The sequence below is a fragment of the Phodopus roborovskii genome, unplaced genomic scaffold, assembly GCF_943737965.1.
Source record: "Phodopus roborovskii unplaced genomic scaffold, PHOROB, whole genome shotgun sequence".
NCBI lineage: Eukaryota > Metazoa > Chordata > Mammalia > Rodentia > Cricetidae > Phodopus > Phodopus roborovskii.
Genome location: NW_026126638.1, coordinates 8,198,950 through 8,214,598, shown reverse-complemented (window position 1 = coordinate 8,214,598; position 15,649 = coordinate 8,198,950). Strand labels below are relative to the sequence as shown.

General features: G+C 42.2%; 1 pseudogene; it reads right to left on the bottom strand.

The window, feature by feature from the left end:
• Positions 1–2,112: 2,112 nt before the first annotated feature.
• Positions 2,113–2,228, bottom strand: LOC127213070 (uncharacterized; annotated as a pseudogene).
• Positions 2,229–15,649: the final 13,421 nt, after the last annotated feature.

Genomic DNA, 15,649 nt, shown 5'->3' with positions numbered 1-15,649 from the left:
CTTCCTCATGCCCCCCAGCAGGGACTGTTCCTGTTCTGTTTTTCTGTCTTCTCTTGGGCTCTGGCACCCACTGTTCTGTTTTTAACATGCTGTATCCCATAGAAGGTTCCATGTGCCCTTGTGCATGCGTATTCTCACTCTGATGTTGTTTGGAAGTATGTATGTCTGGAACCTCAAAGTCAACTCTTTCTGCTCTAGTTCACTTAGCTATGATTGAGGCTGGGGGACTGAAATTCCTGCTAATATTATACTGTGAAATATTCCTGTCTTAACTTTTAAAGTTATGTCAAGATGGAGACCATACATACACACTCACACACACACACACAAATGTGTACACATACCCACATTCATGCACACACATGCACACATGCTTGAGCACACATGCACACACGAGCACACACACACATACACACACACATGCACTTGCATCTGCATATACAGGCACATATTCACAGGACACACACACGAACACACAAATGTGCACACACACACATACAAATGTGTGCACACACCCACATTCATGTACACACATGCATACACACATGTTTGAGCACACATACCCACATGAACACACACATGCACACATGAACACACACACACACACATGCACTCACACCTGCACACACAGGTACATACTCACAGGACACACACACATACACACACCACACACACCAACTCCTCTTTTTGTCCCTTTAAATTTTTTATTTCATCAACTACTTCAGAATTAAATGCATAGTTGGTTGATTTCTTTTATGTATTCTTCTCTCATACAATACATTTTTTCTTATACAAAACACACACACACACACAGACACACACACACGCACACGCTTCTTGTTATGTAACCCTGGCTAGTCTAGAACTTATTATGAAGTCCCATTGACCTTGAACTCTTAGCAATTTTTCTGCCTTGGTTTCTAGAGTGACAGGAATATAGGTAGTTGCCTCATGCCTGGCTTATTTCAATGTTTTTAAAAATGTAATTGAAAAAAGTTGTTTGTTTTATGTACATGGGTATTTTGACTACATGTATGTCTACTATGTGCTACATGTGTACCCTGGGACTGGAATACAGCCAATTGTGAGATACCATGTAGGGGCTGGGAACTGAACCAAGGTCCTCTAGAAGAACAGCCTGTGCTGTTAACCTCAAAGTCATCACTCATATGCAGTTGCAATTGTTTTGTCTTGATGGAGTGATAGTTTCATGGCTGTAAAGAGTCCACAGTGTCTTCCTGAAGTCTTTAGCTTACACTCGAAGTCTGTCTTGTCTGACAGAAAGATGGCCACCCCTGCTCGTTTTTGGTCACCGTTGCATGGAATATTTCTCCTTCTGTCTTTTCTTTCAGCCCAAACTGTCCTGAAGTGGAGGGTGAGTGTCTTGTACGTACTATATAATTGAACCTGCCTTTGCTTTGTTTAGCCACTCTGTGCCTTTGTTTGAGGAGTACAATCCACTCAAGTTTGAAGTAATTATTGGCAAGGGGGACTCCCTGGTGTCTGCAGAACTGTCTTCTCTCTGTCACGTAGCTCTTATGTGCACCCTGGCCTCTCACTGTCACAAAGTCCTTCTGGTATTTTTCATATCGATATGCTTGGGTTCCTTTGCCTTTTGTGTGGTGGCTACAGATATCTTCCCTGCAGGTATCACAGGGCGGCCACAGGATAACACACAGAAGTAGCAGTCCATTCTCCATTCTAAGAGGGCCATGGTTCCACTAGCACACGGCCCGCCCTCCGCAGTACTGCTGTTGACTGTCTCCATCTGTGTGTATTACCTATGCAGTAATGGAATTGGTTTTACTCTTTTATTACGTTTGCCTTTTAACTTTTGTAGGAGAGTTAAAGCGATTTACTTGCTTCTATTACAGCAGTGCAGAACACTGTTAAGCAATTTCAGTGGCTCGCCGAGGGTCAGAGGACAACGTGGAAGTGGGTTTTCTCCTTGTATCATGTGGGTCCTGGGAACTGAACTCAGGTGTGGCAGGAAGTGCCTTTACTTGCTGAGCCGTGTTGAGGGTCCACAGTAGCACAGCGCTCTCTTTCTTCTGCTGGGAACTGTCCCACTTTCTTATTTGGTTGCTTTGTTATTCAATTCTCCTCCAGTCTTTTGATTAACTCTAAAATTCATTTCCTATGTTGTCTTCAGATAGAGGACCCGGCCAGGGTTAAACTGACGAGAACAGATCTTGCACTTAATCTCAGTCAAAAGGCCTGGAAGTGATGAGGATGCCTTTGAATTTCTGGCCCTCTCGCCATGATTTCTCAAGTATTGGAGGTACTTTCCCACCACTACAGGCACACAACACAAAAGTCATCATTTTTCACCTTTTCTTTTTATTTATTCTTCTCTTGTACAATAATACATCCTGACCACATTCTCCCTTCCCCCCCACCTCACCTCTTCCTGAGATCCATTGCTCCTCTGTTTGTTTCCCTCCAGAAAAGAGCCGGCCTCCCAGGGATATCAACTGAATGGCATAACAAAATGCAATCAAACCTATCTTACAAAAATTTAAAAAATATCCCTGAGCTATTTGATGTATCATTTTGCTCTCATGTAGTTTGCATGTTTTTTTTTTTTTTGTTTTGTTTTGTTTTGCTGAAAATTAAAATTTGCTTATAGCCTGATAGAGATCCCTTGTTTGTGATAGCTCCTTTTTATCTGGCCCCCGGTCTCTGCCTCTGACACCACCCTGAGGTTGCACTGTGCAGCTCTAAACTGACCTTGAACCCACCATGTAGCTTTGGCTGACCTTGAACTCACCACGTGGCTGGCCTAGAACTCACCATGTAGCTTGGGCTGGCCTTGAACTCACCACGTGGCCTGGGCTGGCTCAAGTTCCTCCATACAGAGTAGGTGATTTACAGGTCCACACCAGGCAGGAACTGCTCTTCTTGATCTACTGATTCTGAAGCCCACCTCATCTAGACACACAGACACACCCAAAATGGTGTTTGGCAAACTATCTGCTCCTCTGTGACCTACTCAAGTTAATGCATGGTAAACTATCGCAATGCTGTGATTGTGCATTTGTTTCTCTTCTTCCTTGAGCCTTTATTCTTGAATTTTTCCAGTTATCAGCCCAATGACTTCTTCACTGTTATTTGAGTTTTCTAGATATACATCATATTATCAGCAAATTTCATTTTTTCTCATTACTTATGTAGTGTGTATGTATGGGATTGTATGTTTCAAGGCACACATGTGGCGGTCAAAGGATAACTCGTAGGAGTTGATTCTCTCCCTCCCACATCTGTGCCCTCTGGATCAAACTCAGGCTGTCAGTCTTGGGCACTTTTCCTCACGTAACATTATGGATCAGGCTTGTTTCCCCAAATACTGGTGCAGTTCACTAATAATTTTAAATGTATTACCATAAAGTGTGCTTAAAATATTACTTGATTGTACTATTACATCTTGATGATATGTTATAGCTTGATGTTTTTATTATTAATTATGTTTGCACATCATTTCTGTTTTGGCTTAATTAGTTTTTCTTTTTTAGTAATGGTATTTTTGAGATCATGTCAGCGCACCACAAAATTCATATGCCATAAAATTATAAAATGTGTGAGTCAATGTTTAATATAATTAGAGTTGAGCAACCAGCACTAATATCTAATTTCTTGACTTTTAGAAAATGTTTTTCATATATTTTCTGTGTGTATGTATGAGTGTTATGTGTGCATGTTTGTGTAAGTACCTGTGCAGGCCAGAAGAGGGCATCAGATCTCGTGGGGCTGGGCTTACAAGCCTGTCTTGAACAGCCTGATGTAGATGCTGGGCTCTGAACTTGGGTCCTCTGCAAGACCATTATTCACTCTTAACAACCACTGAGCCATCTCTCCAGCCATGTTAGTATTTTTTTTTTAGATTAAGAGACTACCTATTAGCAACTAGGAACACTGAATGTCCCTCAAGTTAACCCTATGCCATTGTTGACACCAAGTATGCTCATCTGAATATTTCATCTAAATTGATTAATGAAAAATGTGGCCTTCTATGCCTTCATTCTTTCTGCCACGAGCATCTCATTCTAAGGATATTGCAAATTCTTTTCTTCCCTTTAGTTATTTGACATATGCTGGGAGTTTCTACACTTTGTGAACATTGCACTAGTGTGGACATTCATATGCAAGTGTTTGTTAATGTATACTTTAGTTATTTCTTTCTTTTCTTTACATTCCTAGGGCAGACTTGCTGGGGCATATGCTACTCCTAGGTTTAATGGTATGAACTGCTTTGTTGAATAGATACCTAAGGCCAGCGTGGTTTGAAGGTCACAGTCTCCCCACAAACCTTACATCTTAGCCATCCTGTAAGGTGTGGTTTTATTTATTTTTGTAGCTTTCATTATTCCCTCCCAATAGTTAATGGTATTGTGCATCTTTTTATGTGCTCACTGGCAAGCTTACTGTCTTTAGAGAAAATCCTTTCCATATCTAAAACTTAGATTACTTGTCTTTTTATAAGGTGATAGACTCCTTAAGCATTCTGGATTCAAGCCTCTTACCATATGCATTATTTATAAATATCCACTTCATTTTGTTAGTTTTCTCTTCAGTTTGTTGATGCTTTTGAAACACAAATGCTCTTGTGATAAAAGTCTCATCTGTTTGTATTGTCTTTTGCCAGTTTTGATTTTGGTTCTATCTAGGAAGTCATTGCCTGATGCATGGTCATGAAAATTCGCTCATATTTTAGAAATGTTGTAACTGTAGCTATTGTAGGCAGAGCTACAACCCACTTTGAGCAAATTTTTGCATAGTATGTGAGGGAAGGGTGTAGTAGATCCTCTTTTTTTTTTTTTTTTTTTTTTTTTGCATGTATATGTCTACCTCACTTGCTGAAAAGAATATTCGCTTGAATTTTCCTGACATTTCCTGTGACTCAACCCATCATAAATGCAAGGGTTGATCTCTGGTATTTTGATGCTATTTTATTGATCTACATGTCATCTTTCAGGATTGTTTCCTTGCCTTTTTCCTTTATCAATCTTATGTGTGTAATATGATTTTTTTTTAATATTTATTGCACCTTAATCTTGTGACTTCATGTTTTTAATTCTTTGAAATTGCCTCCAGTGTTTCTTAATATTACTGCTTTTACCTGAGTATGGATAAGTAAATAATGCCATTATAATTAAGTCGTATTTTATGGATAGGACTAAAAGCCACACATGCGTACATACATAATATAGATAATTTTGATAGCATTTAGAGAATGCTCCTTTGTGTTTCAGTACAGTTTAAGGTAGTATCCAGATAATACTCAGTTGCACAAATGTGGTTTGCTTAAATAGCTCTTTACTGATGAAAAGTTATACAAACATGGTATCTGATTTTGGAGTGCATTTCTTCCTTGCTTTGTCCCTTTCTGATTCTTGGTAACTCACACCCATCCTTTCTAAGTGTGAATGCAAAGCCATAAAGACCCCCGGAAAGATTTACTCTCTTCCTTGTCGGGTTTACAAGCCCCTCCTTTGGCAGTCGTTATCATGGGCTGTGAGCTTTGGTTGCCTGTCTATATATTTTTCTTCCCAGTGCAAACCTCTTGTGATCAGGGGTCACGCCTGAGTTATTTTTGTGTGCCAGTTGCCTAGTGAGATTTTTTAAACCAGTAAACACTCAATAAAGACTGAATAAATAAATAAGCCTTTCCCCCAAGAGATCTGTCTTCGTGTCCTCCATGCTCTACGCATTAATTCTATCAATTACCTTAAGTGTTCTATTGCTGATTGCTGAAACTGGGCACAGGACTCAGACCTTTTATAACTGCACAGCAGTTTTATTGCAAGCAAGAATGGAGGGTGACAGAGTCTGGAGAAGGATGCGGGTATTTAATGCAGAGAGTCCACATTCAGGTTTCTGTCCTTCCCTGGCAGGTCAAGCAAGGCACACTTTGTCTCAGGCTCTGGAGCCATAGTCACTGTGTCTGGAAAGCTCCTTAATACCAGGAGGTTCAGAGGTTGCCTGTCCTAGTTATGGTTTCTATTGCTGTGAAGAAATGCTATGACTAAAAGCAAGTTGGAGAAGAAAAGGTTTATTTGGCTCACACTTCCAGATTACAGTCCATCACTGGAGGAATTAGGGACAGGAACTCAAGAAGGGCAGGAAACGGAAGCCAGAGCTGATGCAAAAGCCATGAAGGAGTGCTGGTTACTGACTTATTCCCCACGGCTTGCTCAGGCTTGCTCCTCCTTCCTTCCCTCCCTCCTTCCCTCCCTCCCTCCCTCTCTTCCTCCCTCCCTCCCTCTCTCCCTCCCTCCTTCCTTTTTTTCCTCCCTCTCTCTCTCCCTCTGTCTCTCCCTCCCTGTTTCCCTCCCTCCCTCCCTCCCTCCCTCCCTCACAGAGACCCACCTGCCTCTGCCTCCCAAGAGCTGGGATTAAAGGTGTGCACCACCACCACCATCCTGAGTCTGCTTCCTTATAGAACTCAGGACCACCATCCCAGGGACTGCACTACCCACAACGTGCTGGGCCATTCCCCATCAATCACTCATCACAAACATGCTCCACAGACTTGCCTATAGCCCAGGCTTATGGAGGCTCCCTCCTTTCAGATGACTTTAACTTGGGCCCTGTTGTCAGAAAAGTGTCCAGTTCACTGCCCCTGTGGCATGTCACTCACTTATAGTCATGTGACCAAGTGTAACTGTCAAGTTGCCTGGCTCTTCCGAAACTAAGTTCAGGCTACACACATCATGGGTTCCACTCTATGAATTCAGCTAACTGTAGAAGGACATTATTTAAAAAAAAAAAACAAAACAAAAACCAAAACCAACAGCACATCTCTGCTGAGCGTGTGTGCGTTTTTCTTGTCATATACTAACCTCAGCACAAAACTACTTACATAGCTGACAGAGTTAGGTATTCCAAGTGATCTAGAGAGAACTTAAAGATACGGGAAATCAATGACATATATACATCAGTGAATTGAGAGTCCAGAAATAAACCCCTGTGTTGATGATGAATTGATGTCACAGTATATATACATACTTTGTCATTTTATATATGAGCAACCCATGATTCTGGTCTTAGGGGAAGAGACTAGAACCCAACTACTAAAGACACCAAGGAAGCTGTAAATCCACATTTTTTTTTTTTAAAGTTTTAAATGCTGACAGGCTGATCCGTCATGCCCCCAAACAACTCATAGACCCATGGCTGTAGCCTTGTTTGCTTTTAGTTGATGTAATATGTGGCTAAGGCCATTATTCAGTGTCAGGAAGGTTTGGAGATGAGCACCTTGACACAGATAAGATGATTTTCAAGCCCTGAAAGGAGAGCAATGCTCCTTGAGAGCATCACACACCCTTTCGGTCCTTGTCCCAGAAAGAATCAGTGTTCAATTAAACCAACCCCAAATTTCCTTGTGAGGAAAACTTATATATATAAATTATATATATATATATGTATATATATATAAGTACATATCACATATAAATAATAACACATATAAAATAAACATTAACACAAATTTGTATATAAAATTTATACACATAAATTTTAATATATAAAATTAAAATATACATTGAAAATTAAAAATATATCCAGCTGGTCTTTGGAATATATTATCTGGTCAATAGCTACTTACTCTCAAAATCCTGGATATCCACTTAGACAATCTAACTAGATGTTAAGTAGCTCAAAACAATGTCAGGCTGAAGAGGAAGTAACAATTTGACCCATGTTTGGGTACCACTGAAGGTCTGAAGTTAGGATTATAGTTCCTCTCCCCTCATTTCAGTTCTTATCTAAGGACTCTCAGGAATGCAGATGTGAGGGGAGTCTTCATTTGCCTGAGGCCTTCTTCCTTTTAGTCCTTTGAGATTTATTTATTTATTTGTATTTGCATGGGCATTCTTTCTGCACCAACCACTTGCTTGAAGGCCAGCAGAAATGATAGGATCCCCAGGAACTGGAGTTGCAGAAGCTTGTGGATTGCCTGATGTGGGAGCTGGGAACTGAACCCCAGCTTTACTGCAGAGCACTAAATGCTCTTAACTGTTGCTCCATCTCTCTGGACTGAAAGGCTTACTTTTGAAAAAAAATTGTAATATTTGCTCTTTGGGATCTCCTGGCCTGGGGACTATGGGCAGGTCAAATTACCCCAGGTGGACCAAACAATCCAGTCTACTGTGATTGCTGTGCTAGTTCCGACCCTGCTCAGGGAAGATGTGAGCCTGGGCCCCTGCCTCAGGCCCGACTTCTGCTTGCCCTCTTTGGGATCTGCTGGCCTGGGGACTATAGGCAGGTTGATTTGCTCCCAGCACACCAAGCAATCCACAGTCTGCTGACATCAGAACCTCAACCCACTGGGAGAGGGAGTGTCTCAGACCCACCTGTACCCATCATGAGACCCATTGAAGTACTGAACCTGCTTGCACCCACTGGAAGAGAACCTTGGACCGGTACCTACCAGGAGAGGAAGAGACCCCATCTGCACCCACTAGAAGAAGGGATGAGAATATGACAATATAAGAACACATTCAACAACATAAAAACTAATATGACACCATCAGAGTCTAGGGAGTCTACACCAGCAAGACCTGAACATTCCAGCACAGATGAAGCAGAAGAGAATGACCTTAAAAGCAACTTCATGAAAATAATAGAGACCATAAAAGAGGAAATGAGAAAATCCTTTAAAGAAATGGAGCAAAAGACAAACCAAAAATTGCAAGAAATAATTCAAAAGTGCAAAGCTTGAAAGCTGAAATAAAGACAACAGACAAACAAACAAACAAAAGACAACAACAACAACAAAACCACAGTCTGAGGGAATGCTGGAATTAGAAAAGCTGGGTAAATGGTCAGGAATTACAGATGCAAGCAGAACCAACAGAATATAAGAGGTGGAAGAGAGAATCTCAGGCATTCAAGATACACTAAGAGAAATAGATTCATTGACAAAAGAAAATCTTAAGTCCAACAAATCTCTAATACAAATATCCAAGAAATACGGGGCACTGTGAAAAGGCAAAACCTAAGAAGAATAAGTATAGAATAAGGTGAAGAAACTCAACTCAAAGGAGCAGAAAATATATTCAACAAAACGATAAAAGAAAACTTTCCTAACCTAAAGACAATCCAGTGAAAGTACAAGAAGCTTACAAAACATCAGATAGAGTGGACCATAAAAATAAAAAAACCAAACATATAGAATAAAGAAAGAATTTTAAGAGCAGCAAAGGAAAAAGGCCAAGTAACATATAAAGGCAAACCTATCAGAATTACACCTGACTTCTCCACAGAAACTCTGAAAGCCAGAAGGTCCTGGGTAGATATTTTACGAACACTAAGAGACCAAAGATGCCAGCTTAGACTATATACCCAGCAAAGCTTTCAATCACTGTAGATGGAGAAAACAAGGTATTCTACGACAAAACCATATTTAAGTAATACATATCCATTGACCCAGCCCTACAAAAAGTACTGGAAGGAAAACTTCAACCCAAGGAAGTTAACTACACTCACAAAAGCATTAATATTGAGGGAAATTAAGGACCATTGATCATTAATTCTTGTTTGTTTTGGATTTTTTGTTGTTGGTACTGTGTGTAGATTTACCCCACTTTTTCTTTTGGCTTTTGGTAAAGTGAGAATATCTATTGCCTATGTGGATCAGCATTTATCTCTAGTATACGAATGGACTTTGGGGTCCCATCCCACATAGGGGGATTCTCTTTCAGCCTAGACACATGGGGGAGGGCCTAGGCTCTGCTCCAAATGATGTGACAGACTTTGCAGATCCCCCATGGAAGGCCTCACCCTCCCTGGGGAGCAGAAAGGGGATGGGATAGTGGGCAGCTGGGGTGGAGGGGAGGGAGAGAGAATTAGGATTGACAATCTTGTTTCTAATTTAAATTAAACAAAAATTGTGATATTTGTGTTCATTTTATTGCAATTACTAAAAGGCATGTCCATCCCATTCCCTTGGAGAAAAACCTTTAGCTCCATCAAAGCCCTTTCATTTAATATGTTTTATGCTCAGTTACACAGCCCCCTTTACTCCATAGTGCACACTTGCTGACACATAGTAGGTGTTAAGTAGATGCTTCCTAAATGATTAAGGGATGCACTGTGTTGTCACGCCACATAAAGCCCGGATCTTTCCTGGTATTCAGTGTCCTACTTTGTCTTCTAAACTGTTAAACATTGTTGGAGAACACGATCCTACTGGGCTGATATGATGCATTCCAAATTCCTGCCATTAAATCCAGCTGGGCCTTCAGTGTGACTGAACAGTCCTTTTTAATGATGTCTTGTTGCTTTCCTAGAACATTCACAGCCCCATTTTATCCCACAGACTTCAACCTATCACATCCCTGGTCCACACGACCTTCCTATGCGCTGAGCGTCTAAGCTGGTGAATAATCTCACTTGTTCCTCCCTGGGTTTCTGCATGGCCATGGCTAGGTATGTGCCTTAGTTTTTGCCTTCTGATTGAAAACCTCTCCATCTTTTACTATCCGTTACTGTCCCCTTTCAACCTACCTCAGCACCCATTAAATACAGGGCAGTGGTAAGTCAAGGTTACTTGTTCTGGTTATTGCCCATAACAAACCACTCCAATGTTACTGGTATAGACCAGCGGTCATTATCTGTGAGTCAAAAATTCAGGGAGGGCACAGCAAATGCGGATTACCACTTGTACTGTGAGTCACGCTCATTGCTGTGACCAAATACCTGGCCATAAATCCCTTCAGGAAAGAAAGGTTTATTGTGGCTTGCAGTTTGAGGGTTACAGTCCCTCATGTTGGCCAAGGTGCTCTGACAGGAGCGAAGTGACTGGTCATATTGTGTGCAATAAAGATTAGCCATCACGTTTTTTGCCCTGTGATGTCCGTGTGTTTATTTGGAAACGCAGGGAAGATTGTTTACATGTCTGATACACATGAGAGAAGAAGCAAAGGCAAGACCAGGCACTGGAGCTTGAACATAGCTCCCGCCTCTGGATCGGCTTTCCCATAGCATGGAAGATGCAAAAGCCTTTGGAAGTCTTCAATGGTGGGAGCTTAAGACTATGTGAGGCCGGGCGTTGGTGGCACACGCCTTTAGTCTCAGCACTTGGGAGGCAGAGGCAGGTGGATCTCTGTGAATTTGAGGCCAGCCTGGTCTACAGAGGGAGTTCCAGGACAGGCTCCAAAGCTACAGGGAAACCCTGTCTCCAATAAAACCAAAAAAAAAAAAAAAAAAAAAAAAAAAAAACAAAAGACTTTATGCGTATGTGTGTCTTTCTTTCTCTAAATTAAAAATAATAAATATATATGTATTTATCCAGGTGGTGGTGGCACACAGTTTTAATCCTAGCATGTGGGAGCCAGAGGCAGGCAGATCTCTGTGAGTTTGAGGCCAGTCTGGTCTACAAAGTGAGTTCCAGGTTAGTTAAGGCTACACAAAGAAACCCTGTCTTGAAATAAAAAACAAAAACCAAAAACAAAACTAAAACTATCTATCTGTGTATCTATCTATCTATCTATCTATCTATCTATCTATCTATCTGTCTATCATCTATCTATCCATCCATACACACACACACACACACGTTTATTTCATGTGTGAATGTTTTGTATCTGTATCGTGTGTGTGCGCAGTGCCCATGGAGGTCAGAAAAGGGCATCAGATCAGATCCCCTGGAACCATTGTAGCTGGTTGTGAGCCACCTTGTGGGTGCCAGGGCGCGAGCTCACAGGTACTCCTACGTGCTGAGCTGTCTGGCCAGCTCTTTCCCTTCAGATGCCAACTTCTCCTAGCTTCCATACCTGTGGCACACTGGTACCTGAAAGAATGAAGAATTTCACCCCTTTTCAAGGAGAAGGGCCAGAGTCCTCACATTTCAAAGTCAGAGAGTAGAAAATGGAATCATAAGAGGAGGAGGAGGAGGGTAATTTGCTGCAGTCACCGGAAGGAAATGCCCTCTTCCATGTCCTTCCTGTTTACCTTCCCCAAATCCAACCTAACCCTTGACCTGTAAGTCAGAGAGCTTCCTGTGTTCTCTGCCATCTGAAACATGATCCTAGCCCACAGCCATGAACTTCCCCTCCTTCAATTCTTTCATTGGTGACTTTCCCCTGCTGTAATTTTCTTTCTCACCCCCCCCCCCAGACTTTTTGAGGCGTGATTCACTCTTGCCGTAATCTCCTGCCTTCCTTGTCCTCTACTTTCCCGGGTATTTTTCTTAAGCTTGTGAATGTATTCCTATAACCTCAAAGCTCATAGGGCCTTTTGCTTTTTTGTTTTGAGAGACAAGAGATCATGTAGCTCTGGTTGGCTTTTAACTCACTACGTACCTGAAGATGACTGAGCTCCTGTCTTCCTAACTCTGCCTTCCAAGTCCTAAGATATACATACATATCACCATGCTTGGCTAATGAATTTTCAAAGCTCTCATAACCTACAGTATCTCTGTATCATTTTATGCTAGTGGCATCTATATATTTGTATAATGGAGCTAATTAATATGAACTTTCTGAAGAGCCTTTCCTTTTCTTCCTTCTTTCCTTCCTTCTTTCCTTCCTTCCTTTCTTCCTTCCTTTCTTCCTTCCTTTATTTTCTTTTCTTTTTAGGTTTCCATATGTAGTCTAGGATGTCCTTGAACTCACAATCTTCCTGCCTCAGGCTCTCAAGTGCTAGGATTACAGGTATGTATGCACATCCTACTCTTGTCCTCAGAGTGTTTTTCTCATCAGAGTGGCTCATCCACTACCTCCAGTTTTGACTTCTTTCCATGTCTGTAGAGAATGCCTCTGTCTCCCGAGTGCTGGGATCAAAGTCGTGCACCACGACCACCACACGGCATAAAAACAAATCGTAACAGCAGCAGCAACAACAAAAACAACAAAACAAATTAGGCACATAAGAATCCTTTAGAGTTTATAACTTTATTACTGTGAGTTTGGACAGAATAACAGATTTGGGTCTCAGTTTTATTATACAAATCTTAGTTTAACCTAGCATCTTGAGTTTGCAGATACCTCACAAACCCTGATACCCAGAAGTCTAAGACATGGCCGTGTGGTGTGGTTGTGGCTTAGGCTATCTTACGATGGTGCAGTCTGAGTGTTAGTGTGACCTCAGCCGTTTCTCGACAGCCCTCTTCTGCGTTCATTCACGTGGGTGCTGACTGGGCTGCAGCTCCTTGTTAGGCAGTCCGTCTTTGTAGGGTTATTCAATGACTTTCCTTCAGTAGAGTGGTGAAGAAAGAGTTAATGAAGCCAATACCAAAGGTTCAACCTCAGAAGACATGAGGTTTCATTGCTGTCTGGCTCCGGAATGCCACAGGAAGAGAGGGTGTGAACACCAGGATGTCAGGGCACTGGGGGACTGTCTTGGAGGCTGGCTGCCAGCTGAGGCATGCAACCCAGGTTTAGTCCGCCAATGCCTCCCTGCTTCTTCAGGGCTATGCCAGATCAGCTCAGTTTCCGGATACTTTGGACTGTTTTTTGAAATCTGCCCGATGCTGCTGTACTGAGTGAGCCTTCTGGAGCCTGGGTGGAGTTTGATCCTGCAGTGCGGTTCTGACACTTTAGAACACTGTTTAGGATTGTGTGCCTCTCAAGACCGAGCCCTGGATTTTCTTACAGCTACATGGGTCATTTGTTTCTTAACTACCCCCTGTCCCCACACACTCCAGTCCTCTGCTCTTTCTGCTCCTTTGATGGAAACGAACCAGGAGCTTTGTTGCACTGACTTGGCCAGCCATAAACTTCCTGCATCTGAGCGGATTCTACACCTCAGTCACACACAAGGTTTCCCCTACATGAGTCTGCTCACAGTCCCTCTGGTTCAGGAAAAGGGTGTCCTAAGAGTTTTGGGTGTCTATTTATCAGCACTTCCGTGAGTGTCTGGGCTACACTGGAGCCTGGCATATGGCTTGCTGTGAATCTTAAAAGGAAGGAGGCGAAGGAAGAGGAAGAGAAAGTCATTCCTTATTTTATTATCTCTGTCTTATGCAGGATTCTATTCGCACTCCTTGGGTCAGAGGCAGAGGACTTGTCTTGGGTCCCTGTGTCTGTTCTGAGTTCAGAGCTCTTGGGTTTGGAATAATATCAGTACAGTCTAAGGACAAAACAGGAAAATGAACAAAGTCTCAAGAAATATATAGGATGGTTCATGATTCTTTCATTGCTGGGACCTTCTGTCTTTGGTGACTTAAAGCATTTCAGCTGTGGTTTTGTTTATATTCGGTATTGGGTTGCCAGATAAAATACAAGTCACCCTGTGCCATATTTCTTAAATATGCACAGGATACACAGTAAAGAAATTCATTGTTGAAGGGGAGAGGAAAAATCAACTAAAATATACTGTTTGAAAATTCCTTAATGACATCCGATACTTTGCACATCCATTAAAAATAAAATTTATTAAAAAAATGGTTAATCTGAAAAAGAAATTTTGCTAGGCATGTTGCCGGTTTGATGAACAAACCTGGCAACTCCAGTTAGTAGGAGAGAATAGACCATGCTCACTCCCTTTTCCTAGAGCAGAAACTTCACCTCGTTATCTTAACAGCTGCCTCCTACACCCTTCTACGGAAGGACAGGATGCATTCAGCCACTCCACTGTTGATAGACATTGAAGGCAGTTTTCAGGGTTTGTTTTCCCCCTCCTTTGTATAATGCCACGGTGACATTCATTTACATCTATCTTTGCACACTTTTAATCTCAGCCGCTTTATGCCAAACGAGGAGGTGCAAGTGCCTATCTCAAAGGGCTGTTGTGAGAATCAAATGATAGGACGAGTGTGACTACGCCTAGGAAGCTGTTAAATGACAGAAAGCATTTCTCAGCACTCGCCTTTTGGTGGCCTTGGACTTAGGTGCACACAGGCTTAGCTTCCTTCGCTGCTATAGTTTGCGGAGGAAACGTCCCCATGGACTCACGTGTTGAAAACTTGCCTCCCATCCGACGGTGCTATTCTTGGAGGCAGAAGCTAGTTGGAGGAAATAGATCACTTGGGAAAGGTGTGCCCTAGAAGGTTGTTCCTGGACTCCAGTCCCCTCCTAGTCATGTTTGTTGTCTACCACGAAGTGAACAGACTCATGATCACCCACTACCAACATGATCAGCCTGACACGGACCCAAACCAATGGACCTAAGGACTGCGGACTGAGACCCTTGAAACAGTGAGCTGAAGTAAATAGCTCCATGTAAACTTTCGGTCAGATGTTCTGTTCTCAATGAGGCAAAACCTATCAGATTAAAAAAGAAACAAACCCTTGGGGGGTAGAGCGGGCATCACTGCATACATAGTGCAGATCAGCCTTGTAAGGATATCCCCATGCCTCAGCCTCCTGAATATTAATGTTACAGGTGGGTACCCTGTGCCCAGCCTGTTTTCCAAGTTTTACAGGCATGCTTATCAAGTTTTCAGGTGATTCATTCAGGCCCAGGAACTCCAGATCCAAACACCATCTCAATATTGCAAATGTTGACAATTACCTTACTGAGTCACACACTGGGGGAACATTATACTTCAATATAGCCAGAATCCTGATGAGTGAAAGGCTCCGAAAACCAAAGTTAGCTTACAGCATAAAGATGAGTACTCAGGGTCGACACTGCAGATGTCCCTAGCTTCTCAGAGTGACTAAATTGTGCCTCTGTGGTGATTTGTTTGGTGGGCTCGCCTGGAGCT